Below are 26268 nucleotides of genomic sequence, written 5' to 3' on the forward strand. Positions count from 1 at the left end.
CTGGAATTGCTTTTGCTGTAAGGAATTAATTACAGTTGTTATGGGGTTTTGACCAATCCCAATTAAGTATTTGAAACAGTCAGTTATAGCAATGTGCAAGTTTAAACATAAATTAAACATCGTCATCAGCGCTAGTCAACAACAGATTTTCAAATAGGTTAAAACGTATTACTCATATTTTCTGAAATGTGGGTCTCATGTTGTGTCTGAGCTGTAGCGCACCCACCTGCCACTAGTCAGAGCTGTTGCTCCGGTTGATGACAACTACTATCCAGTTAAAACAAGCAGGTTGCTTGTAGTGTGACGTTGATTGGCAGTATTTTGATCTAGAAAATGAAAAAAAAGTTGGATGTTGGCTGTCTTCTTAACTCAATCAGAGCAATGCGTAACCAGTACAGACATGTGGAAGTTAAACTACAGGGAGGACTGAAGGCTGATGCTGCTAGCTCTGCTAACGTTGCCACACTCTGTAAACCTTTTGACACTGTTAACCTGCAGACTCTACGATCCAGTGTCTATGACATTTTTTAACCTTTAGACTAGTCAGCAACTAATTAGCTGTGTCAGGAACAGTCCTAGCCAGATAATACGTAAATATTATGTACGTTAAATAGAGGCTTTCAAAGCACTTATTTTGAGAGATTTGAGCCCACTGTTTCTACTTTGTTCTCAGGTGTGTACAATTACTCTCACTAACCTCAAGGTGGTGCTCTAGCAATAACATTTGTCCTGTTAGCTGTTATTTTGCTACTGACTAGTAGTTAACATAAAATTTGTGTTAGTTTTTTTTATATATTATTGCATTTTATGTTCAAGCACGTGTATGTGTATTCTCTATTGACAGCAAAAAAGTTAACCATTGAGATAATAAAGTAAATTTGGGAGTCGCTGGGGGAGAAAACTTTTTTTTTTTTAAAGAAACTGGCTTGCATAAACTCCCTCCCTCCTCCTGTAATTTATCTCCAAAACCAAGAAAAAAATATGTCCCACTACTTTCTTAGAAGCACGATCATGGGAATGGAATCCCAAAACAGGTTAGCAACATCTATCTCTTGGCTCCACTTGGTGGAGTTGATGTTGGCGCCAGCAGGAGGGTGGATGTTGGATGTTGGCATCAGCTTTAGGAGCTTGAATCTGGGGTTAATGAGGTGAATGCTTTTAAGCTCCCTGTTACCATCTGGGTAAAAGTGAAGAGGGAAACTTATGAAGTTCTTGGTTAATGGGAATCATTTTATTATATATTAGCTGTTGCAAGGTTCTTTCTCCACACTCACTTCTTTGTGTAAAACACAGGCAGAATCAGAAAAATTAGATAAAGGTGGTGTTTATTTGTTGCCGGCCTCCCAAAGTGCAGTGCAAATATTTACAAATAAGTGCAAAAATAAATCTAAATACTATATACAAAAATGTACAAACACAATTCCAACATGGCACAAGTCCACAATCACTTGAAATTCAATTAGGAAAAAAAAGACAGGTAAGTGGACCCGACAGTGTGTCGGATAACAGTAGAGCTCGCGGGTGTACACCCCTGTTCACTTTACAGAACAGAGAGGGACAGGTGAATAATGGCAGTGTTTACCGAATGGAAGAAGAAACTGATGGAAAGGGAAAGTTTGGTGTGTGTGTGTGTATTTTGAATTTGGAGCTCAGTGTGTAATAAGGAGAAGAAATGACACAGTTGTCAAGGATTGAGGTCTCCATGTCACATAGAGGCACAGTTCATTCTTTATACACCACAAAAGGCAATGCCCAGAAATGATATGACATCTGGCAACCTTCCTTGACGTATATAGGAAAAATGGTCACTAAGGATATTGTAAATTAGAGCTGATGACCCCACAACATTTCAGGTAATCTCTTATTTATTTAATTTCTCTTATTTAATTTTGGACTTGTTTATTTAATCATATATTCTGTTTATATATATTATGTGTATGCATGCATACATTTGTGTATGTGTGTATGTATTTATGCATATATGTATCTTGTTTATTTTGTTTATTTATTTTATTTATTTATTTTGATTTTTTCCTTTACTAAGTAAGGTACATTGGGAATGGGGCTCTGCTTGAGCTTGGGTAGGGGATGTTTCATTGTTCCAAAAATGAGACATCATTGATGTATACGTTTGTCTTTGTATAATTCTTAAAAAAACAACAACAACATGTTCTGTTGTTCTTGTTTGACATTGTCATATGTGGTGTTTTTTGTTTGTTTGTTTTATTTTACTTATGAACTTGTTTTTGGTACTTTAATTCCTTTTATTATTATTAGTTTTTTTATTTATTCGGGTTTTTTTTGTATTATATTATTATTTCCATGTGTGTGTATGTGCATGGATGTAGGTATATGTATGTATATATATGTATGTATGTAGGTGTATCTGGATATATATGGATATATATTTGTATTTTTATACTTATTGATCTGCTACCTTTTTCACTATTCTTTATTTTCCTGCTTGAGTACTAATCAATCTTTTATTTTAGGTTATCACATTATTGGCTTGTTTTTTTTTTATTAATTTACGTAATGTGTTTCTTATGCAAAAACATCACTTCCTTGAATTGTTTGCATTAATCTTTTTTTTGTAATGTGTCAAAATCTAAATGAAAAGATCTTTGAAAAAAACAAACAAAACAAAAAAGTTCACTCTTTGTGAAGTAATCTATTGACCACTAACACATACTGTATAACTTCATATGAGGAGTTTCAGATCTCACATGTCATGGCTCTTTCTTACAGAGAATGAAAAGAAATGTGTGAAGCAGACATTCCTGGGGTTTTAACTGTGGCTTTGATTGTCTGTTGTCGATCTTCTCTGTCATCTGTGTGCTACAGAAAACAACTATGACATTTACAGTGCTTTCAGGAGCCTCAGGACGCCACACTGAAAGCAGAGCAGAAATCAATGAGAAGTAATTTTGGTGTTTTTTGAAGTATGTGGGTTTCCAGAAGTTCAACACTTTATGTCAAAATGAACATTTAAATGGATAAGTTGAGGGACAGGTATATCTTAGTAGTCCCATCCATTTTCTCCTCAGCAAATCAGAGTAACAGCACCCTCTATTGGTGAGAACATGATGTAACACCAGCTCTTTCTATCTCTGTGCATACTGTAATGATTTTTGTCTTACATCACTCAGTATCGGTGCATTTATCTGACACCATGTCTAAAATCTGATCTGCAAGCTCCAATTTTGTTCCCATCTCTCTCAACCTACATTAGCAGTCAGCTATAGACTCCAACAGAATGACTTAATTGGTAGATTAGCCTTATTATATGTTAGGTGAGGTCAGAGAGTTTCTGATACCTGTCTGTGCCTCTCTGCTGCTGCTTCTATACTGTGCAGTCATTTGATACAAATCCCATATGAATTGCAATCATTTTCAGGGCATTGAAGTTTTTCAAAAGGTGACATTTCCTGCACCCCAGGTCACCATGACATCCTGCCACCCACCTGATGCCCTCCCTTTGTCTCTTCCTCATGCCTGCTCTGTCACCACCCAGGTCTGTCTGACACTGAAGGAGCGCCGCACAGTTTCTGCTATAATTCAACAAAGCACAGATGGAGGAGATTTCATATGCTGCCTTTTCAAACACAGTGGGAATTACATTTCCTGCTCAGTCAGAGGAGGTAAACAGAGGCACCAAATGCAACCCAATTTCTTATCTTCAGCATATTCTTTTAATGGAAGTCTCAGGAAGATAAATTTGTTTTTGTCTTAAGGTAGTGGGAAGTGTGTGTGTATGACTGCACAAGTGTGTGTGAATGTGTGCGGGGAAAAAATGGAATATTGTCTGGCTTATGATCAGTCTTTCCCAAAATGCTGTTTGTTGTTCCTCAGACGGCCAGCAGATGTCACTGTACCACAAAAAAAAGAGAGCAAGGGAGGCAAATAATAGTGAATAATCTTAGGTGAAATATTCAGCACATTGCTGCTTTACAACAGCTTCGTCATCTTTTCACATCATCACTGCTAAACTGATTAGGATGTGTACACTGACATGTATATTTTAATGTTAATGACTGTTTTACTTAATGCCCTTAATGGACAAGTATGGAGAATACAGTCATTACTGCCAGTGAAATCAATCAAGCTAGGTTAAGGTCACAACATCTCAGGGTTTTGGCTTAGCTAATTACAGATATATTATGTACTGCATGTTCCTGAATCAACTTCATGCATGCTCCTATGGATGATGCTATTTTCAGTATTAAGGTCAGAGGAAGGGAACCTAATATCTCTGACATTCAACTTGGCCATAGGGGACCTGCTAATAGGCATCCATTCAACACAAGGACTTGTTCATACTCTACTGTGGAAGAAAAAGAAGTGGGAAGTAGGAAGAGAGAATCATCTATTTATTTCCTTTTTCTTTCTGCCAGGTGTCCAGCTAGCACGGTGATATGACGCACTCTAGCTAACACAGAAACAAAGAGCTAAGTGGGCAGGAGGGATATAAAACAGTACAACATCAAGCCATGTTTCTCACTTCTCAGTGGCCATTAGCTACTAATGGCAGAGGGCAAAACACTGTCAATCTAACATTAACTGTTCGCATCTACCTAGGTGTCTAGCTAGAAAGCATGTAGCTACCTAGCCAGCTTCTTACTAATTTCCTACTTTAAATAATGAGCTTCTATCACTGTGTAATCAACTACCCTATCATAGGTTTTCTTGCAAGCTAGGTATTTAACTAAATATCTATAGCTTGCTGTGGCAGTTTCCCCTGCCACTGGTAACACACCACACCAGAACACCACACAATCACTCATTTCACATGCCACATGTTAGCCAGGTAGCATACTACCAGTAGTTTGGTGGGTGCGCACACTGGACTACAATTAACACCTTAGTAAGTTTCCTGTGCTATTTTCCCAGAAACACATATAAACACACTGTTATGGTTTTGAGTTGACTTTATTATTTAAAGGTTGTATACCATGGGTTTGTTTGTGTCTAATTATGTTCCTCTTCCCTTACCTCAGTGCTTCCTTCTTCTTCTTCTGTGTCATGTTTCTAGGCGGTTGGCATCCAGCTTGTTGGTGCATTACCGTCCCCATCTGCTCCGGAGTGTGGATCAGACAGTAAACTTACAAAACCAAACCAAAACCAAAACCAAAACCCCACACGCACATTCATACACTCCCTATACACCCCTTTACCCCTCCTTCCCTATATCCTAATAACTACCCCACCTGTCCTCCCTGATTAAGTATTCTAGTAACTGTCTGAAGGACTTCAAATAAAATATCCTGACGGCTGTTGGAACTGAAAGATTTCAAGCTCGCCAGGACAGAGGCTGAGTCTGAGCACACCAACACCTCCCTTTGTTTTGTTACTTCCACCCACCTTAGAGCAACCAACACTGCCACCATCTCCACTGTGTAGACCCCTAACTTATCTGATGTTCTTCTGCTAATCCCAATCCCTTTCACAGTACTTCCTGGTGCTGGGGAGTGGCAAAGGACCCGAGCAAAGGTTCAGGCGGTCATTTATAGTGCCTGAGTAGCCAGTAGGGAGCCGGCTCAGGCCATCTTACTGCACCATACTTGCTGAGGGGAGTTGGGAAGCCAATATTTTCTAACCATTCTAACATGTGGCAATCACTAGCCAACAGCTTGCTATCATTATGATCAATACTCAAATTAAGCTAGATGTCTTGCTAGCAAAGTATCTCTTTTGCTAGTTTTCTGCCCTCCATAGAAATTCAATGCTTGTTTTTACATGAGGGATGTCAAACAGTACACCAAGATGCCTTCTTCTTCTCCGTCAGCATTACTGTCATATTTGGACTGATGCTATCTACTACCTATTTACATGTTTTCTGTTTGTTTTAAGGATTATTTTCTTGAGCTTTTTGCCTTTATTTTGATAGGACAGCTTGAGAGAGAGGAAATGTGGGGAGAGAGGGGGGAAAATGACTCCGACCAAAACTTTCTGGGACCAGGAATCAATCTCAAGACCAATGCAGACTGCAACCTCAGTTTACGGGGGAACCTGCTTCACCAACTGAGCAAAACCGGCACCCTGCTAGTTCTCTTTCTCGTTATCAATCGATAAAGAAAGAACATTGGAATACCATTAATCTTCTTGTGTGTTTTTATCGCTGTCTCTAACAGAAATCATCTTTTTGTTAACTAGTCTCATATAGCTAGTTGTACAGCTAGCTTTGTATTGGGCTAGCCCATTTGGTAACAGTCCATAAAAATATAAATGTACATATATCGAAGGGGTTCAAATCAGCGCATCTTGAACAAAGAAAAGAAGCCTGTAATAACTACGTATGTAAATCAGGCTCATAATGACCCTTGTACCTCTCCCCTTCAATCCATCTGCTGAGAGTTGCTGGGACAGAGAGAGAAACATGCTAAGTTACTACACTAAAACAAGATATTATGGCGATCTGACAGAGAATCAGAGAAACGAGAACCACTCGCAGAGAAGATATGCAGAGTCAAACAACAGAGTGTTACAGAAAGGAAGCAAAGACTCAGAGGATCTCTAGTCGACAGAGGCTCAGTGTGGCCTTGTTTACAACTTCATTAATACTGCCACCAAAAGGCTGCTCTGCTATTGCAGGTATGCACTAACGTGTGCCTACACAGTGTGCTCTTTTATTAGTGGGGCCATCTAATTGAACATTTGTTGGATGTTGCACTTACTCACTGCACTTGTGTTGTTTATACTGCAGCTTCTGAACTGTTTTCCTTTCCTCACACACGGCTCCATGTCAATGTCTATACACATTTCTGTGTGTGTTTGTGTGATGTAGGTGCTGACTCCGCAGCTCATTACAGACCGCTAGGGAGTCCTGTGGCCTCCATCTCGCAAGGAGGAGGAGTAGAAGTCCGTGACCCAGACATGAAGGAAGACTCTGGGACGGAGGAGCTAGCTCTGCCGGGGCCCCGCTGGGCGCACTGTCTACTGCCTGACAGCTTCAAACAGCTAATCCTGCATTCCTACAGTACTCTGTGCTTTTGTAGGACTGGCCTTAATGGTTAGTTATCATACATTTTTAATATTGCTTTCATACTGTAGTTTTACCCTACATATTACAACCATACATCGTTCTGCTTTCCTTACAAGGTATTTAGTGTGCTTCACTCGCAGCAGTAATAACCTTTCTATTGTTAGAGTTTGGTCACAGTGTCTTATGAAAAATCACAATTAAACAAATAATGGATGGGATACAGTTTGATATAAGTGTATAACCATAGGAGTATTTAAGGGTTTTAATGCCGTAGAGCAAATTCAGCCATCTCACCCCAGTCATGCAATAACTGCTCCAGGACCAAAATAAGAGAAGGGCATTTTGTGAGTTTTTTCCATATCTGAGGTACAATACTAGCATAGACATCATCTTGGCTTTTACAGAGTGTAGTTCAAGCTGATTTAAAGACATTTTTCTAAATATATTCTAATGTTGGACTCATTGCATTTTGCATTTCCCATGAGCTTTGCTGACTGACTGTCTGTTTAACAACTGGCTTTAGGCTAGAAGTCATTTCAGACTAGATCACAAGCGACAAGTGTTGGAATGGGAACTTCACCAGCTGTGAAAGATACGTGCAGAAATTTCAAAAGCATTCTCTCAAGAGTTTCTTAAACTGAGATGTGTCAAAATAGCAAAACAGATATTTAGAACAGTTATGTTTTTGAAAATCCCTATCAAAGATCTTGCAGAATCAAAGAGCTCATTTTTTGTTTCTTGTTAGGAGGAACATTTTGTGGTAGTTCTGACAAAAAACAAACAAATGCTGTCTATGCTCTATCATGAAACTTTCTTTTATTTAAGATAAGAGCACTTTTAGTTTTAAAATAAAAGTGCATCTGCTTAATCTATGCCTAAGACTTCAGGCATTTTACCTCAGATATCTGCAATGTCACTGCCTTAAGCAAACTGTTACCTATTGGAGACATTTCTAAGCATATGTTTTGCATGCCTTGTAAAACTATCAAGCAGAAAGCCAAATTCAAACACATTTTTGGGGCTCAATTTGGCCTAAGGGAGGTGGTGATGATCAAGAGTCAGGTCGAAGAAGGTCTTTTAAGCCTTGAGGCAACTTAGAGGAGTAAGTGAGAGAAGTATTACCAAAGAGCAGATGGAGATAGACACGACAGAGAAGGGTTTTTTATACTTTGAGCCAGTTGGGATGTGAAGGGCTGCAACTCAATATAGGGCAGATTTGGAACCTTCAGTGTGTTTGTACGCCAGAATACTAATTTCCTCATTGCCCATGTCTGAATGACAGAAATACAATTACAGTTTTACAAGGTTTGAAGGAGTAAGAGTGGGGTTTAAAGGGTCACCAAGGCCCTATTGCATGTGTTCCACATAAGAGGCATATAAATCCTAAAGGGGGTTGTATACTGTCTTATAAACCGCATCATAAAAAGTACTCAATTGTGGCCAATAATTCTGACAAAAAGAGGCTAAAACAGTGTGTATTGGAGTTCATTTTGAGAGTATATAAGTGAATAAAAGTTTGTTATTACATTTTTGAGTGATGAACAAAAGAGTGTGATTCAGGGATGCAATTCTGTTTTACTTGTTTCAACTCCAATACCTGTAGAAAAATGAGGACCCAAATACAATTATCAATTCTAAGTGAAAAATTAGGGCTAAAAGTTCAGTAATGATATGGCACAGATAAATAGAGTCTGGCAACACATAAATAAGGCTGGATTTACATTATTAATTATATTGTTGGAAATAACTTATAAAAAGGGCACTTCAGAGAGCCCAACTCTGTCAGAAGTAAAGATGGGAAGAGGTTCACTGCTATGTGAGAGACTGCGTGAGCATAAAATCACCAAAAGATTCAGAAGATCTGAAGAATTCTCTGTGAAAACTGGACAAGTGTAAAAACCAATACTGGATGGCTGTGATCTTTGGACTCTCAAGGCCAAAGTCCACCAGATCCATGTCCGGTCCGTCTCCGATCCGTCACGGCACCGTCACAGCAATCTGTAAACCCCCACTGGATCTGCTCCATTGTGTCCCAGCTGCGTCTTTGATCCGGCAGGTCGGAAATCAATGGATCAGATACGCAAGACTTCTATTTATGCCGTATGCCAGAGCACGACGCATCAATTCAGCACAGGGCAGATGTAGCGGGACAGGAAGTCGGGCACCAGAACAAAATAAAAACCCGGTTAATTTTCAGAATAAAACACTGTAAAACACACACCAGATCATTTTTCACTTAACTATGACAAAAAAAGTCATTTAGAGTGGAGGCAGGCCTGGAGTCAACAGGTCAGAGGTTTTCAGACAACATGGATGAGGAGAGGAGGAGGAGAATCCTTGATTCAGTAATTACCACGGGAAAACCTTGGTCACATGACTCCAGCTGTCCGGAGGTCCTGCTCCGTTTTGCGTTCCGAAAACACAACCGGTGAGTGTTGACGGACAAGAGAGCACGGAGCCTGACCGCAGCGGATCGGAGATGGACCGGACACTGAACTGGTGGAAGTCCTGTGTCAGGCTGCACTACACCAAATACAGACATGACTCTGCAGTGGAAGTCACTGCATTGTGTCAAAATCACTTCCAAAAAGAATTGTCAGTAAACACCAGTTTGTTGCTACATCCACAAGTGCAGACTAAAACTGTACCATGTTCTCCTTGGTTCCTAAACACTGAAAGCATGCTATAAAAAGAAGAGGCACGCAGAGTAATTGTAAACATGGCCCTGTTGTTTGCATCAATTGAGCATACGTTTTCAGATTCAAGAGTGTAATACAGTGCGTTATTTTAAAACTCATGTCGTGCAACCCTTGTTTGAGTTTTAGTCTGAAATACATTGTTGAATTATATAGTGTTGAAAATGAGAACTCAAATGGAGATGTTGAATTCTGCCAAAGAAGCCTCACAGGCTGTGTTGCGTTCCGTTTCTACGACTGAGTAAGAAAGTGAAAAAAATGAGTTTTTTTTGTGATGGAAAATTGTGTGACTCAGAGATGCATGATGTACAAAAGTATTGTTTCATCTGTATTTCAGCCTCCAACACATTGTTGAATCATGTTTTAGTGTAGAAAAATGAGGACCCCACTGCAGATATTAAATTCTGGATGGCTCAAAGCTCAGTGATGATGTGGCACAGAGAAGAAGAGAGCAGAAATGCGGAAATGAGGCTGCATTCATATTGTCTGCACAACAACGAACCCATCCCTGACCCCTTCACTGCTGCTTGGTAGATTTGAGAACCATAATCAAATTGTGGTGTCTGAAGATTTCATTCATTTCGAGCAGAAAGACCCCCAAGTGCTCATCATCTCTCCAACTAGAGAGTATGAAGGGAAAAAAATGCCCCCAACAACATAATAGCTCTCTAAAACCCTCCATTATTCCAGCTGAGACATCTGCTTCTGCAATGAAACCAACAAACAAATATACATAATTCAAGCAACCAGGCGCTTCTGCATTGAGTGGAAATGAGTGAAAAAAAAAAAAAAAAAGGGTCGAATAATTATTGCAGCAGAAAAATGATGAAGTACCACACTTACACCTAAACGGCCTTATTTACACTCATTTGTTAGAAGCAATTCAGGAGGTGAAACACTTAGATGTGGGGTCGGTGTGTGTATATGAAGTGTGCAGTGTACTATAGAGCCACAGAGACAGTTTTCTCTGCACTCTTCAAAGCATTAGTGCCATTTTTTTTATGGTAAAAACAAACATTAGGAGGCAATAAAGTCTAGCCTAAACTATGAGTGCTAACAGTGGATGAGAGTTGTGATGATGTTGGAACAAGTAATAACTCCTTGTACTGGCCGTGCTCAAATTTACACAGGAATGAAGAAAGCCATAAGTCAGCCGTCACAGCAATGCAAGCTTACACCAACGATATTATAAAGCTGGCTCTCAGGGGGCGGAGCCAGACGTTTCTGGCGAGGTAACGAGTAAAAGGTGTGGACACAGGTGACACTAATGAGGGTAATCAGGATGGAGGGAAACACACAAGGACAGGAAGGAAAACTAAATGAGACACACAGGGATCAAGAACCATAGACATATAAAGAGTAGACGCCGCATCGACCGCTACAACCTATTGGCGCTGACAAGCCATGGGGCCGCCATCTTGGTCCGGTCACCCGCTCCACTCAGTGTAATCTGTTTGGCAGGCGCCATTAAGTGTCAGCGCATTTAATCAATCATAACTCGCTGAATACTAAACTGATTTTCATGCATGTTTTTTTTTCTGCAAACATCATACATGTAGATATGACACAGGACACATGGTTCGGCGTATTTTAATATTCATAGTGGGCTTAACAGTGATATAATCTTCTGATTTGTGATGTGTGATAGGTATTTTGACGCACAGTGCTCTGGCATCTTGAAGTCTCTGCTGCTTCAGTTTACATTTACAGGTAGGATCATGGGTAGGATGACCGGACCAAGTTGTCAGCAGTATTTCTTGCGCCCCAGCAGCCAATGGCGGCGGCTACTCTTTATATGTCTATGTCAAGAACTACTTAATAAAACAGGAAACACAATAGACTTTACGAAGGAACACAAGTGAAAAAACCCACAGAAGGAATACAACACAAGACATTATCACTAATAAACAACACAAGGAAGACATGAGGATAACTCAGCTAAAACGAAATACAGAGAAACTTATGACACTGGCTGTTTTCGAAACCGCCTACTATACTAGCAGTACGTACCAGGGGTGATTCTAGGATCGGATGTTTAGGGGTGTTGAGCACACAGAGAGCTGCCCGGCCAGGCAAGATAAATTTCACTGTTTCATCCATTTTAACGCAATTTCATTTCCACATTTGTGAAAGAAAAGTATAACACTTTTTGGGAAAGTCTGTGACTAAACCATCAAATCTGATAAAGGTTATTTAAATGCTGAGACACAGCAAAAGAGAAACGGATTGGAATCATAAAAGAAACATATGGTAACCCTAATTTCTGTGGAAAGACAACTCATTTTGATACAGCAGCTCCTCAACATATACATAAACAGTGTGTATGTTTCTGGAGTAAACCAGCCCCCTATAGTGAGAACCAAAAATACCAAAAATTGACATTGGAGTTATTTTTTGGACTTTCATTTGAAATGCAATGCACAACATGTAAAACACATTAAAATAAATTGACTCTTTCAATGTTTTTCTCTGCCTTTTTCCTTCCTGTCTGTATTATATAATTTGATAAGTTTTGCGTGCCACTATTCTCTGTTTGTTTTCTTACCTGGTTCTTCCTGATCTTGCACTCTCTCCTCTCCTTCCCCTTTTTCATCTCTTCCTCTTTAATAATACACAGATTGTATTCAACTAGATGAAATATTACATAAATATTTAAAAATACTACTAATAAACTAATAATACTATAAATAAATAAATAAAGTCCTCTCTCTGCTCCTCTCTCTCTTTTTGTACTGTCAACCAAAAGGCAAATAACCAAACAATGTGTTTTATATCTAATAAGAGATATAAACTGATACATTGATCCAACTTACAACATCAGCTGCTGTGTTTCTGTTGTTAAATATTACGTTTCAACCAAGTACGGTATGACTTTGACACTTTTCTAGCTTGTTAAAAATGACTTGCAGGAAAAAAAAATATCTATGAATAATCTCTCAAATTTTAGTGGTGCTGGGATTCAATTTAGGGGTGCTTCAGCAGTTTCTCTATCAGCTTGGCCGTTTTTCACTTCCACTACCATGCATACTGCAGAACAGATCCAACAGAGCAGTCATACTCAAATGCAAAAAGCAGTATGCTGCACTTACTGCATGCTATATTCGTAGGTAGTATGTAGCAGGCGGTTTTGAAACAGCCACTGACTTTCACAGGGGTGGCATGAAGAAAACATGCACACATACATACTGTACATTATCTCTCTTTTCTGTCTGATCAAAAGCACTTTACTTACATTTAAGTATCCTAAAGATGTTATATTATTGTGTGTATTTAGAACTTAAAAAGTAACACAGATCTATAAAGATGTATATACAAAGTCAGAAGCAAAAGAAAGGGAAATGTGCTGCATTTATATGCAAGGAAAACTTTTTGCAGCCTGAAACAAAACGGCAAATCCTGGATAAAGTACGGTCTACTTTACAGCCTGAGTACCACTGAATGACAGTTACAACCCTGGCAGCTTTTCAACAAGGACAGAGATAAAACAATTAGTATCCAGCCTGTTGAGTTGAGCTTGTATTGTGCACACTCACACACCCACGCATCCTCATGCAAACACACATTCACAAAACTTTGCATACTCTGCCGCCTCACAACTTGACCCGGAGATGGGCTTTAAAAACGGGAGGCAAAGAGATGAGAAAGACAGAAATTTATGGCAGAGCAAAGCAAAATAAGAAAGAAAGTAAGAGAGCAAAAAATAGGTGGAAGGCTGGATTAATAGGAAAAGAGGGCGACAAAAATCAACAACTAAAGACAATGAGAGAGGTAGGGATGAATTATGCATTGGTGTGACTGGAGGGCAGGAGGAAACCAATCTGAGGGGAGGAGATGCCAGACTGATACGAGCTACATTCATCTCCTCAGTGACCTTCTCTTCCTCTCTCACTCCTCTGCTTAAACATGACCCAAGAAGACGGTAAGAGAAAATGACTAAGAATGCAAAACAGTGAGGAGGAAGGATACAAAGTAGAATAGCACAGGGACTGATGTGTGAATAAAAGATACAGTGGGCTAAAAGAAGGCATAGTGTAGACAAAAATAAGTACAGCGAGGGGGAATACTATAAAGAGAGTGAGGAAGACAAGGCTTTTAAGGATGGAGGCAGAGGAGAATACAGATGCAGATGGGGGGGTGGAGGGAGGGAGCAGGAGATGCTGGGGGAGCATCTTGACATTGACTGTAGAGGTGAGGGGAAATGATGAAGTTGATTGCTATCTTTCTTTTGCTTCAGTGGAAGTATCACTCATTGGCTTTGACCCGGGCAAACCAACGGATTACACCCAGCAGATGCAGTCCCAACATGAATCCAAAAGCAATTCAACTTCTGACTGTATGTCATAAAATATAAAATCCAATCAAATGTTTTTCTAAAGTTTCACAAGAGAGATTTTCTCTGTGGTACTTTCAGTTATTCAAATCATCAGACACTAAATACCGTCTCTTTCACTTCCGTCATAACTGTCTCACAGAATAACTAAAATAATTCTTGGAATACTATAATGACCCAATTGTGAGAACGGTTTCTTTCCCTCTAAATACATCTGTGGGATTGTCTTATATTCAGGGTTTAGTGATTAAATGTCTATTTTTTTACAATAGATGTCACCACTTATCTTGCAAGGGGGTTGAAAGATGACGACACAGGGAACAAAGCTGCACAAAAATAGGACAACTTTACCAACAACTGAAGCAAAGTTATGAAACATACTCACACGCATTGTAGGTTTGTACTAAAGAACAAACATGACACATGTATAATAAAATTATACCTCTCAGACTGATATAAAAGCCTTCCTCTAATACAAGCCTGCTTCATATAAAGGACTGGTACCTTCGGCAGTAAAAGCAAATCAGGCCCAGGTTCATACTTGAAGATTTACTGTAATCAGAAACCAACAACATTAATTTCATTTTAAGCAAACTGTCCTGATGAAGCCACATTTCCAGCTGTCACACCTCCAGCTGTCACACTCCTCACTATCCAGTCTGTTCTGTGTACCTCCATCACTGTCTGGTTTGGCTCTGCAACCAAACTAGACAAACACAGACTGCAACGGACTATAAGGACTGCAGAAAAAATCATCGGTGTCGACCTGCCCCCATCCAGGACTTGTACCGGTCCCGGGCCAGGAAACGGGCAGGTAGCATCACCGCTGACCCCTCACACCCTGGACACAAATTCTTCAAACTCCTCCCCTCCGGCAGGCGCTACAGATCACTGTGTGCCAAAACAACCCGCCATAAGAACAGTTTCTTCCCCCAGGCTGTCACTCTGATGAACACTGAACCATAACAGTGTCATACCTGTCAGATAAATACTCTCTGTAAATATACATGTAGATACACAATGCAACAATTCTCAAGCAGAATTCCATATTTCTATTTTTTGTATTATCTAACTACAATTTTATAATGTAAAACTACCTCTGCAACTCCCCACTGCACTTTATATTATTATTTTAGCCTGTACATATTAGTCATGCCTATTTGTTGTTTCTTTGTATTTATAGCTAAGGTTATTGTTATTATATTTTTATTTTATTTTTTATTGTAGTTCTTATTCTTATTCCTATTCTTATGCCTTGTACAAAGAGAGCACAGTTTACTAAAGTCAAATTCCTTGTGTGTTCAAGCATACTTGGCGAATAAAGCTGATTCTGATTCTGATTCACTTGTTGCTCATGTGGCTTCCTGTTTACTGGCTGTTTCTGTGGGTAACCAGGATGTTCCCACGTGAAGAAAAAATTGTGACTTTAATCGGTAACACTTTATATTAACTACACACTTTTAAGCATTATTAAGCATTAATTAAGCATTAATTAATACTTAACTCATCATCTGTAAAGCATTGTTCATACATTAATACTCATTTATATATCATGTACAAACACAGTTATAAATGTTTTATTATTCATGAATATGACTCTCTATAATGTGTTAACTAACTCTTTGTTCATACTTTATAAATGATGGATTCACCAATTACAAATGAGCTATTATGGTCATTATAAACCAGTTATAAACACATTTATAGGTTATGATTCTAACATTTAGTAAGGGTTAGTGAACACCTTATTACATAGCAAATTATGATTAATCAAGGTAGTCACAAAGGACTTATAAGCTGCTTGTTCAAGGTTTTGTGTGCTGATCTAAAGTGAGGACTTTATACGCTTTACAAATAATTCATTAATGAGATTTAAGACCAGCAGCACCTTAAAGCACAGAATCCAAGTTATTGTTCAGTTTTTCAGCTGCATTTGAACTTGTGTTTACAAATGGTTTTATACAGCCAGCATTTAAATGTTACTGTGTCTTTCTAAATATTTGATATGTCATATTTTATTTGATTTTTTCCACTGTGAGCACTTTAAGTTTGAGAGATTTTCTAAGAGTATTTTAAGTTCATATGAAGAGTTATTTTGATAAACGCGGTTTCCTTTTTAATAAATACAAATTTAAGTACATGTGTTGTGTCTGTTTCCTTATTCGGTTGAATCAATTTCTGTGACTTCTGTGTTTTAAGGTGCTGCCGGTCTTAAATCTCATTAATGAATTATTTGTAAAGCATAAAAAGTCCTCACTTTAGATCAGCTCACAAAACCATGAACAAGGAGCTTATAAGTCCTTTGTGACTACCTTAATTAATCATAATTTGCTATGTAATAAGGTGTTCACTAACCCTTACTAAATGTTAGAATCATAACCTGTAAATGTGTTTATAACTGCTTTATAATGACTATAATAGCTCATTTGTAATTGGTGAATCCAGCATTTAGAAAGTATGAACAAAGAGTTAGTTAACACATTATAGAGAGTCATATCCATGAATAATAAAACATTTATAACTGTGTTTGTACATGATATATAAATGAGTATTAATGTATGAACAATGCTTTACAGGTGATGAGTTAAGTATTAATTAATGCTTAACTAATGCTTAAAAGTGTGTAGTTAATATAAAGTGTTACCCTTTAATCTTGGAATATTACTCTTCTCCTGCGGCTCCATTTTCCCTCCTTCAACAATGGCCCTAATATGTCATCGTAAAAAAGTCATTAATATATGAAACAAAAGGTCATAACTGTAGTCTTTGGTTGGCCAATACTTTACATTGGAAGATCAGAAGAGCCAGCTGCCTGCACTTAGATCTGGAACGTGGAGAATCTTGTGAACCTTTCCCAGTGTCGGCCCCTTACCTGCCCATCCAGGTGCAAAACTATCAAAATGAGTACTAAAATAAAATGATAATGCACATAACATTGCCCTTAATATAAACAACAACAAATAAATGACATAAAGTAAAATGATTATGTACATACAATGATGGAAATAGCTCCAACACTAATGTTAATGAAAGAAACCCCACACAGTCAGTCCAGGTTCCAACAGTCAATAGTTTGGATTGAAACAGCTGCCCTCCTTGTAATAAATGATATTACCAATGAGGACTTGACTTGGACTTGGACTTAAATAATGAGGACTCGACTTATACTAGACTCAGATTTTTCTCTGGTGACTCGGACTCGACTCAGACTCAAGGTTTGGTGACTCGACTACAACACTGCAGCCAACATGCTCCCAACGTGAGAAGCTTCAACACAACCATCCCCTCTTGCCTGTTGAACAGCCAGTCAATGACTCAAGACTGACAGTCACATTTACACCCAGTCAATCAGCCTGTCACCCAGCCTGATAACTAGCCAGTCATTCAGCTGTCCTCAAATCAGTCACCCAGCCATTGACAAGCAAGTAGTCAGCAAACCCATCAGCTGTTCAGTCACACTGTCAGATTTGTCACAACAGGAACTTCTGAGCGACACAGCAAGAATGCATTTTTTTTCCCTGTGCCGAACACGCAAACACAGGGCTCTGGATAATGGATTGAATTTGTCAAAGTGTGAGAATGGAACGAGGGAGGAAGAGGGAAAAAGGCAACACGAAAGATGTAAATCATCTCTGGATTTGATGTGAATCAGACAGATGTAAGATTCGGGACACACAGGAATACAACAGAATCGGAAAAACAAGTTAGAGAACGTGTACAAAAACCAGCAGAAACATGTGCAAATAAGTGAAAGACAAACTATAATAAATGAATGACACATAAACAAGGCCACACGTGACATAACAAAAAAAAAACATGCACACACACACACCTGTCAGCATAAAGAATAGGACATTTGATGGGGGATGAGTCCTTTCAGAGTTAGAAGCACCATTAAATTCATAACAGAGAGGAGATTATATGCTTCAATTCAAATGCTTAATGCATTCCTAAGATGACAGGTAGACAAACACTCAGCCTTAAAGTGGAAATGCATGTATTCACCATGCGCTTTTGTACAAAAACATACAAGAAAACAAGCTATAATAAGAATTCAAAATCTAAAAGTGATACAAATCATCAAAATGGAAGCCCAATTATTAACCACAAAATGCTCATTGCAAGCTGTTAACTGACACAAATTCAGCTCGAACATGTTGATGTCTCATTCAATGGATAATGTTATGCTCTTTGGCACTTTTCAAAGTAGGCAAAAAGAGGATATGTTGCCCCATGGGAGTCTCGGAAAAGAACATCAAGAATTTTTCAACCATATCCAAACAGAACCTAGAAATGCAGAGCTTTCTTTATATTATATTTCACACACTGTCTGCCAAGAAATGTCAGATACACAAGTCTATCTCTGATATCTGGTGTTGCCTATTCCATTGTGCTGGTTTTTTTTTTTTTTTTTTTGAAAAGTGGAAGAGTTTACAAAATCAATCCTAAAGTAAGAAACAACAACAAATCACTGTAAAAGATTAGCAGGTAGGGGAAAGCCTGAAAATGCTTACTCTTACTTTAGGCTTGTAAATTGTGACTGTTCAGTCATAACTGATGGTTCTTGGTTGCCAATGCCCTTCTTTCTTCTTCTTTATCCTTCTCCATACTGTATTTTAAGCTCTTGTTTTGGAGCCATTTACATGCTTAACCTGTCATTTCCTATTTGTCCTGTCCAATCGCCATTATAGAGCTTTCCTTTCTCAGTCTTTAGCTGTATCTTTATTATCTATCTTTAATTTTACTTATTTTATTTTACTAATTGAGACTTTTTCTTGATTGCACTTATGTCTGGGTTGCCCCCCTGTCTGTCTGTCTGTCTGTCTGTCTGTGTGTCTGTCTGTCTGTCTGTCTGTCTGTCTGTCTGTCTGTCTGTCTGTCTGTCATCCAACTGTTACTACTGCCGGGTATCCTGTTCAGCCATAGCATTCTAACCTTCACTAGACCTCTGAAGCTGTGCTGTGGTATCTGTCACAAAGTTTGGAATCCATAGATCGGACTTGGTTGATCCATTGCCGTGGAGATACTTGATTGGATTAAGATCCGTGGAATTTCAAGACCATGTTGATTTTGTTGTATTTCCCCAGGCAATAAGTTACTACAATTACTAGTTACTACTATCAAAAAGAAACTGTCAACCAACTGAGTTACTGCAATATGAAAGTACAAGTTACTTAGTAAAGAAACTTCAGTACTGCTTCTTTTTGCTTCAGTACTCTAACTAATGTACCCTTTCTGTTGTTTCACTGGTGTTTGGCTAATTATTTCTTTGAAGGCAGTACACTCAACAGTCTCTCCTATGTCTTTAAAACCATACCTTGCAATCAGTCTGTCCGGTCCTCCCTGACTTTCAGATTGTGAAGCTGGTGGTGATTTCAAATCAAGCCTTGGCTTTTTGGATGTAGTACCTCCTCTTTGGTCTGTTGAGCTAACGTGAGCTTCCCCTGGGTCAGTGGTGTTTACAGCACCAGGCTTTATGGAAAGTAGCTTTATTGAAGCATGCTGTTTGGTTAGGAACTTCGTGAGATTAGTGTTACCGGTCTTGAGGATCAACTTAAGTGAGTCTTGGCCATCCGTGACCCTGTCATTGGCGAGTTGTTTGGTGTGTTGTCATTGGTTCACTGGTGTTCCTTCCTTGGTCCACTCTTGGTAGGTACTGACCACTGCATACTGGGGACGCCCCACAATGTTGGCACAAGGTGGATTTCCAAACCTGGATGATTCTTCTCCAGATCAAACCTTTGAAACAGCCATGGCATTGGAATTGGGGTTAGGCAACACATTTCATACTAGTATCACCATTCAATGGAGCTCTTACAAAGATGTGAGGACAAGGGATGTCACCAGTATTTGACTGGATGATGTGCCAACATTGGAATTTGGTGTCAAAATAGCCAAAGATCTAAAAACATATATTTGAGTATGAGCCAAAGAAGACCTGCTTTGTAAGGGCCAACAGGGACCAAAAGTCATTTAGTTATGCTTCCGCCAGCTTAACTTTGGAAGTCCAGAATTACCAAAGGTAAAACCCTAACTGTTGTACCTTCCAAGATTTACCATGTACTGCTGATTGGGATCTGAAATTATGTGAAGTAAATGGTGACTGCAGGGAAGCAGCTGCTCTGTAAAACCATGACAATCTCAATAAATGATCTTCTTCTTCTTTGATTGTGACTCCTATAAGGCAGCTGTTGAGGTCAGGAACGTCATCAGAACATCGCTGAGCTGAGTGACACTCCATCATGCTGTGTGATAGAATCAAACAACACTTAGATATTGAAGCAGAGTCGACAAACGCCTGATAATGCTTTGGAACATTTAAAAACAACTAGCCAAATGTTCTCTATTTCTGTCTTTTTAACCTATCTGACCCCCACCTTCTCTATTTCTTTGTCCTCTCTGTCTTCCTCTCTCTGTAGCGTTATCTCTTTTCCATGTCTTTCCTTTCATGATTTTTTTTCTGGTAACGACTGTGTGAGCTTTCTCCAGTTCCTCCCATTATCTCCCTCCCTGTACCTCGCACTATCTCCCTTTCATTTGGCTGCAGTCCTGTTTGGCCTTCTCTCTTTCCATCTCTCAGATAACTGATCCCGCTGTACAAGGGCCTTAGGAAATCTCCATCCAGTGAAGCTGCTTTCATCCACAGCTTGACATCGATTCTAAAAGCAAAACAAATACATGTTGACCAAACCGCAAACAAATACTGGTTGATCTTGAATCACAGCTAGAGGACGCATATCTAATCAAATCGGGGATAAAAGCAGCACTAGAGATCATGTTGTTTAGTTGTTTTGTTGCTGTATGGTTTCATTTCGTGCTTTGTTTACTGCAACAGTATTGACATTTCCAATTCTACGTTTGCAGAAACCTTGAAGTGGTCCACCATTATGTACACATATGCCTTTTGAACATAAAGCAGACCGAGAAAGGCAGAGAAACAAGGCCAGAGAAAAACAAGGCCAGGCATGGACGGCGGGAAAATTGGTCAAGGGAGAATAAAAGAACTGTGCAAAAACTTTGGAGACACTTGAATAGAAGAGACCAAGGTGAAATAGGACACCACTTAAGGATTTCCATGTCTGTGTGATTGTTTGTATGTTTATACTTTATAAAAATCATCGTTCTGGTAAAAGACTGGCCCAATGAGTATACAGTAATACCGTATATTTACGTTGTAGGCTAATAATATGACATAAAACAGTTGTATTTAAAGCTTTCCCATCCTTCTCTACCTCAAGCGAGTCCCCAGAAAACGTCCCCTTGGTCGTAACCTCACAAGGGAAACCCATAAAACTTGTCACTAAGTATAAATACTTGGGTTTTATTTTGGACCGGGAGCTTTTGTTTAAAGCTCATGTAGCCAGCCTGGTCTCCAAACTTACGGTGAAACTAGGTTTCTTCTTCAGGAATAAATCCTGTTTCTCCCTCAGAGCGAGGAAACTTTTAGTCTCTGCAACATTCCTGCCTCTTATAGATTATGGTGATGTGTTGTATTTGGGAGCCTCGGCTAAATGTTTGCAGGCCCTAAATAGTGTACATAACTCTGCTCTGAGGTTTGTCACGGGTTGCACACGCCTCACTCACCACTGTGAACTTTACGTCAAAGCTGACTGGTCATCCCTGAGTGTACGCAGGCACACACATTGGCTACGTCTAATTTATTAAATGTCTTCTTGGCTTGGTCCCAATGTATTTGTGTGTGTATCTACAAAGATCAAAAAGCCACTATGCCTTGCTCTCCTGCAACACTTTACAAATGTGTTTTCGCACAGAGTTCGGTAAGAGAGCATTTAGTTTTGCTGCTCCTACTGCTTGGAATAAACTCCAGAAGGACTTCAAATTGTCAGATCTTATCTCACTTGACGCCTTTGGTTCCATCTTAAATGAAAGACAGACCCCAGAACAATGCCTGTGTTTTTAAATGCTGTTTTTGTGATCACAAATTGCACTTTATTTGCAAATTAGTTGCACTTTTAAATCATTGATTGTTTCTACATTCTGTCTGTATATATGCTCCATGCTGTTGAGTTGTGCTATTTATTTTGACGTGTGCTGCTGAAACACTGGTCTCAAACTTGAGGGGTAGGAGACAAACTTTAACCCACAGATCATACTCCATACTGGATTGGGTTTGGTTTAGATATGGACAGTCCATCCATCCATCCATCCATTATCTTGACCGCTTATCCCATTAGGGGTCACGGGGGGCTGGAGCCTATCCCAGCTGGCTACGGGCGGAAGGCAGGGTACACCCTGGACAGGTCGCCAACCTATCACAGGGCTAACACAGAGAGACAGACAACCATTCACGCACACTCTCACACCTACGGGCAATTTAAAGTGATCAATTAACCTGGTGAGCATGTTTTTGGACTGTGGGAGGAAGCCGGAGTACCCGGAGAGAACCCACACATGCACAGGGAGAACATGCAAACTCCACACAGAAAGGCCCCTGCCCGGCCGGGGATTTGAACCAGGAACCTTCTAGCTGTGAGGCAACAGCGCTACCCACTGCACCACCGTGCAGCATGGACAGTCAGGTATCACAAAAATAAATCATTAGGGGAAGGCAAAGGGGAGAAACCAGAAACACTAACACCAGAAACTGCTTTGTGTGAGAGGTTAAGATGAATGAATAAAGTGGTATGGGAGTACACAGGCTGAATACCAGACCAATGAGGCCAATCAGAGGAAGGTGAAACAAAAACTACACTAAATAAGACCAAGGGGGAAGACATTTGGAGATAGAAAAGGTAGAAAGGTAGAATATGAAGACAAAAACAAGATATGGAAGGGACAAATTTAGAATATAAAAACATGGGAATCAAAACAGGAGAGACAAAAGTCAGAGATTTAAATTGTGCGCCATGAAAAGCATCTGTTCAAATATTTAGTAAGACAAGATTCTAGGCACCAAGTCACCTTGTTAATCCAAACTCCAACCAGCAAGTACATGGAAATGCAAACTCCCACACAGTGGTGTGAATAAATGAATGTGCCTTAGCTGTAGTTAACATTCACCCCTCTGTGAAACATCTGTTACTGCATTGCAGATCTGTTGGAAGGCGGAAAGAGAAATACCTTTTTTTTCTAACAGGGAGAGGATTTATTTTGTTGAGATAAATAGTGTTGAAACAGAGGTACAGGAGTTCAGGAGCCCTGTCGGTCAGACGATGCTGGGGTCAGATTATGAGGACGGATATATAGAAAGAGTAGACAGAGAAAAATACACAGAGGAAGAGAATGCACAAAGAAACACAGTGAGAGACAGATAGGATGGAAATAAGAGGAAGCTGAAGGGTGAGAGAAAGGAAAAGAAAGTCAGACGCATGAAAAATATTGAACACATACGTTTTGAATTGGGTACAGGTCAGGTTTACAGGTCCAAACATAAAAGAGCAACTTCAAAATATGTTAGAAGACATGTGTTTCCATGGCATCAGAACTTTAACATATATTTTATACATTGCAGGGGTCAGGTTTGAGGGTCAGTGGATGAAAGTAAGAAAGAGCGGGAGGTAGAGAGCAGGAGGGGAGAGGTGGAACTTTGTAGCTTCAACAGAACAAACGTTTGAAATGGATCAAAGGTCGGTTCAGGTGTCAAGTAAAAAAGCGCAACATGGAGAGAGCAATGAGAGGGAGGCAAAGGGTAAGACGTGTCATGAAGTCTGACCATGCATTCACAAAGTGGAGAACTGAATGAGTTTAGAGGCAGGAACAGAAATACAAGAGCAGGAGAGTGGTTCTAGTGCAAGGTATTACTGTGTGGACTGTTAGGGAAACCATCACCATGACCACAGAGATAGTACCTGCACTACCAACACTGCTTATTTGATAGTTCTTTCAATCTGTAATGCCTCATTCAACTCATCCAACTTTGTTTTTCCAACTTTTCAAATAAGCCATTAGTGACCCAGGCAATTCCTATTCCCAATCACAACTAGTACAGCTGTTCTTGATATATGTAGGCAGTTGAAGAGGAGACAACATGAAGATTAAAATGAGAACAGGATTAATGAGAAATCAGTGTCAGGAACAAGAAACGGGAAATGGGTGATCATAAAGACATGAAACAGGAGAGGAATTAGGAGATAGAACAAGATGGTAATGACAAGACATTGAGAAAATTGGCGAACTGCTCTTGACATCTTGTCCTGGTTGTGAAAGAGTTCTCCAAAAGGTCAGATTCATATTCAGGCATTCATGGATAAGTGAGGTATAGAGCTAGTTCATTCTTTGCTGCCTTTGGGTGTTCCGTCACCCTACATTTAACCCTGAAACTACGTCAATGAAACGAGCATATGGCTTTTATCACACATCACCATTTGTCAGTCTTTACAACAGTAGCGAGGGGAACTCAAATCCTCCAGGCTGCATGGAAGTTTGATGTATGCAAATTGCCACCAAGTGTTCATTCTCTCTCTCTATGCAGCTCGGCCTCTCACCGAGTCATTGTAGAAGCGACACACAGCTGTCTTAGTGTTTGGCATTTATGTTTATTCTTGTAATGGCTTATCACTAAGACGATATCATGAGGGCCAAAGCTGAGTGTGACTGATCCAAACACATTCAGTTTCAGGTTTATGCCCGTACAGCAGGATAGTTAAGTACAAGAGATCATTATGTTCAGTGCAGCCGCTCTTTCTTTCAGTAAAGTGTCCTTCTGTTTAAAGCCTGTAAGAGGTAACTTTTACATTTTTGAAACAGTTTAAAAACAATCTTGGAAAGTGTTATATATTCATTACAGTCACATAAATTAATGACTTTAATTGCTTTTCTGGTTCGTCTACCTAACAGTTATGATCTTTGATGAAATTAACTCTTTAAGGGATGATGCACTTTGAGGTGTCCATTATTAGAAATAAATGGACAGGATGTTTCCTGATAATGGACCCCTTGCAGAGCAATATCAGTACTCAATCTGACTTGAGTCCTTATTTTCAGGACTTGTGCCTTGAGTCTGACTCAAGGACTCATGGTTCCAACTAGGACTTGGAACCAGACTGAAGCTTTTACTTCATTTAGACTCACAAGATGGAGAGAAGGACCCTGACTTATTTATTGTTAAATACTATTTTATTATTTATTAGTTTTTTTTCTTTGTATTTGTCCCTAATCCTTCATTAAAGGCACTGTGAGGAGTTTTAACTGGCTGAGAAACAGTCTGAAACTGATACTGATGTCTCTTTATGACCCTCAAAAGCAAACAAGACCATCCACAACAACACTGATACCTTCTATGTTGTCATTTTAATGCCTGAAACTGCTCCGAGGAGGTAGGTGTCGGAACAGATGATTGACATCTTGCTTTAGAAACACCCTTTTTTGGCTGTTTTCATTGCAAATAATCACACTGTGCGATAAATCTAAATGTTAAAAGACAACAGGATGAGGTTATTGTCTGAAGACACTTATTTTGCATGTACAGGACAAGAGATAAGAGGTATCACTGTGTCCACAAGGGGGCGCCAGAATCGATACAGGCTAAAAGTTCCTCACAGCAGCTTTAAAATGGGATTACAAGCTGGCATGTGTCCACCTACATGCATGTATAGTGTCATGAGATGCTAAAGTTACCTGGACGGAACCTGTTGTGCTAGCTAATGTTAATGTTAGCCTCTAAAATGACTCAACCACTTGCTGCAAGATGTTTGGTAATCTACAATTCTGATTAATAGCAGGTAAGTTGCAGGTATGTTTGAGCTCATTGAACACCTACAGTGATCCTGACACGCTGACAGGTTCAATCAGAATCTAATGTTTCTAAAGCCCCGTTTCCACCAAGCGGTTCAGTTCGGTTAATCTCGGTGCGGCACTCAATTTGTGGCGTTTCCATTGACTAAAACCGGGACAGGTCCCCAAATTACTGAGCTGTACCGTCCCGCTTTTTGGTACCCTTCTGTTGGGGTGCCAGACATACCGATCCGACCCCAGAAGGTGGAGCTAGAAACACTGCAGTCCGTTGATTGGTTGAAAGAATCGTCACTTCCCCGTGCGACAGCGCTAATAAAGAACAACACATAACCCCGCCATGTTTAAATCTCCAGTGGACTTCGGGAAGATAACTTTTATTGTTTGGAAAATGGCGTCAAGAAACAGCGTTCCATTTATTGACCATGGAGTTGCAGACTTTCCTCGCGCTTTTCTTCTTTGTTGCATTTATTAGCGGGGTACACTGTGTCGCACTGCCATGACGTCACGCTACTACGTAGCTGATGTGGCTATCGGCATCAGGCCTACACGCTGCCCACCAAGTAGGG

At 39.6% G+C, this 26268-nt stretch overlaps 1 long non-coding RNA gene across 1 annotated transcript; it reads right to left on the reverse strand.

Annotated features, from left to right (window-relative positions):
- Window positions 1-3686: 3686 nt before the first annotated feature.
- Window positions 3687-5527, reverse strand: LOC117805368. The gene is made up of 3 exons (XR_004629413.1): window positions 5362-5527; window positions 4993-5072; window positions 3687-3869 (listed from the first exon to the last, which is right to left on the reverse strand). It is a non-coding gene; the product is annotated as an uncharacterized LOC117805368 (long non-coding RNA).
- Window positions 5528-26268: the final 20741 nt, after the last annotated feature.

The sequence above is a fragment of the Notolabrus celidotus genome, chromosome 21 (assembly GCF_009762535.1).
Source record: "Notolabrus celidotus isolate fNotCel1 chromosome 21, fNotCel1.pri, whole genome shotgun sequence".
NCBI lineage: Eukaryota > Metazoa > Chordata > Actinopteri > Labriformes > Labridae > Notolabrus > Notolabrus celidotus.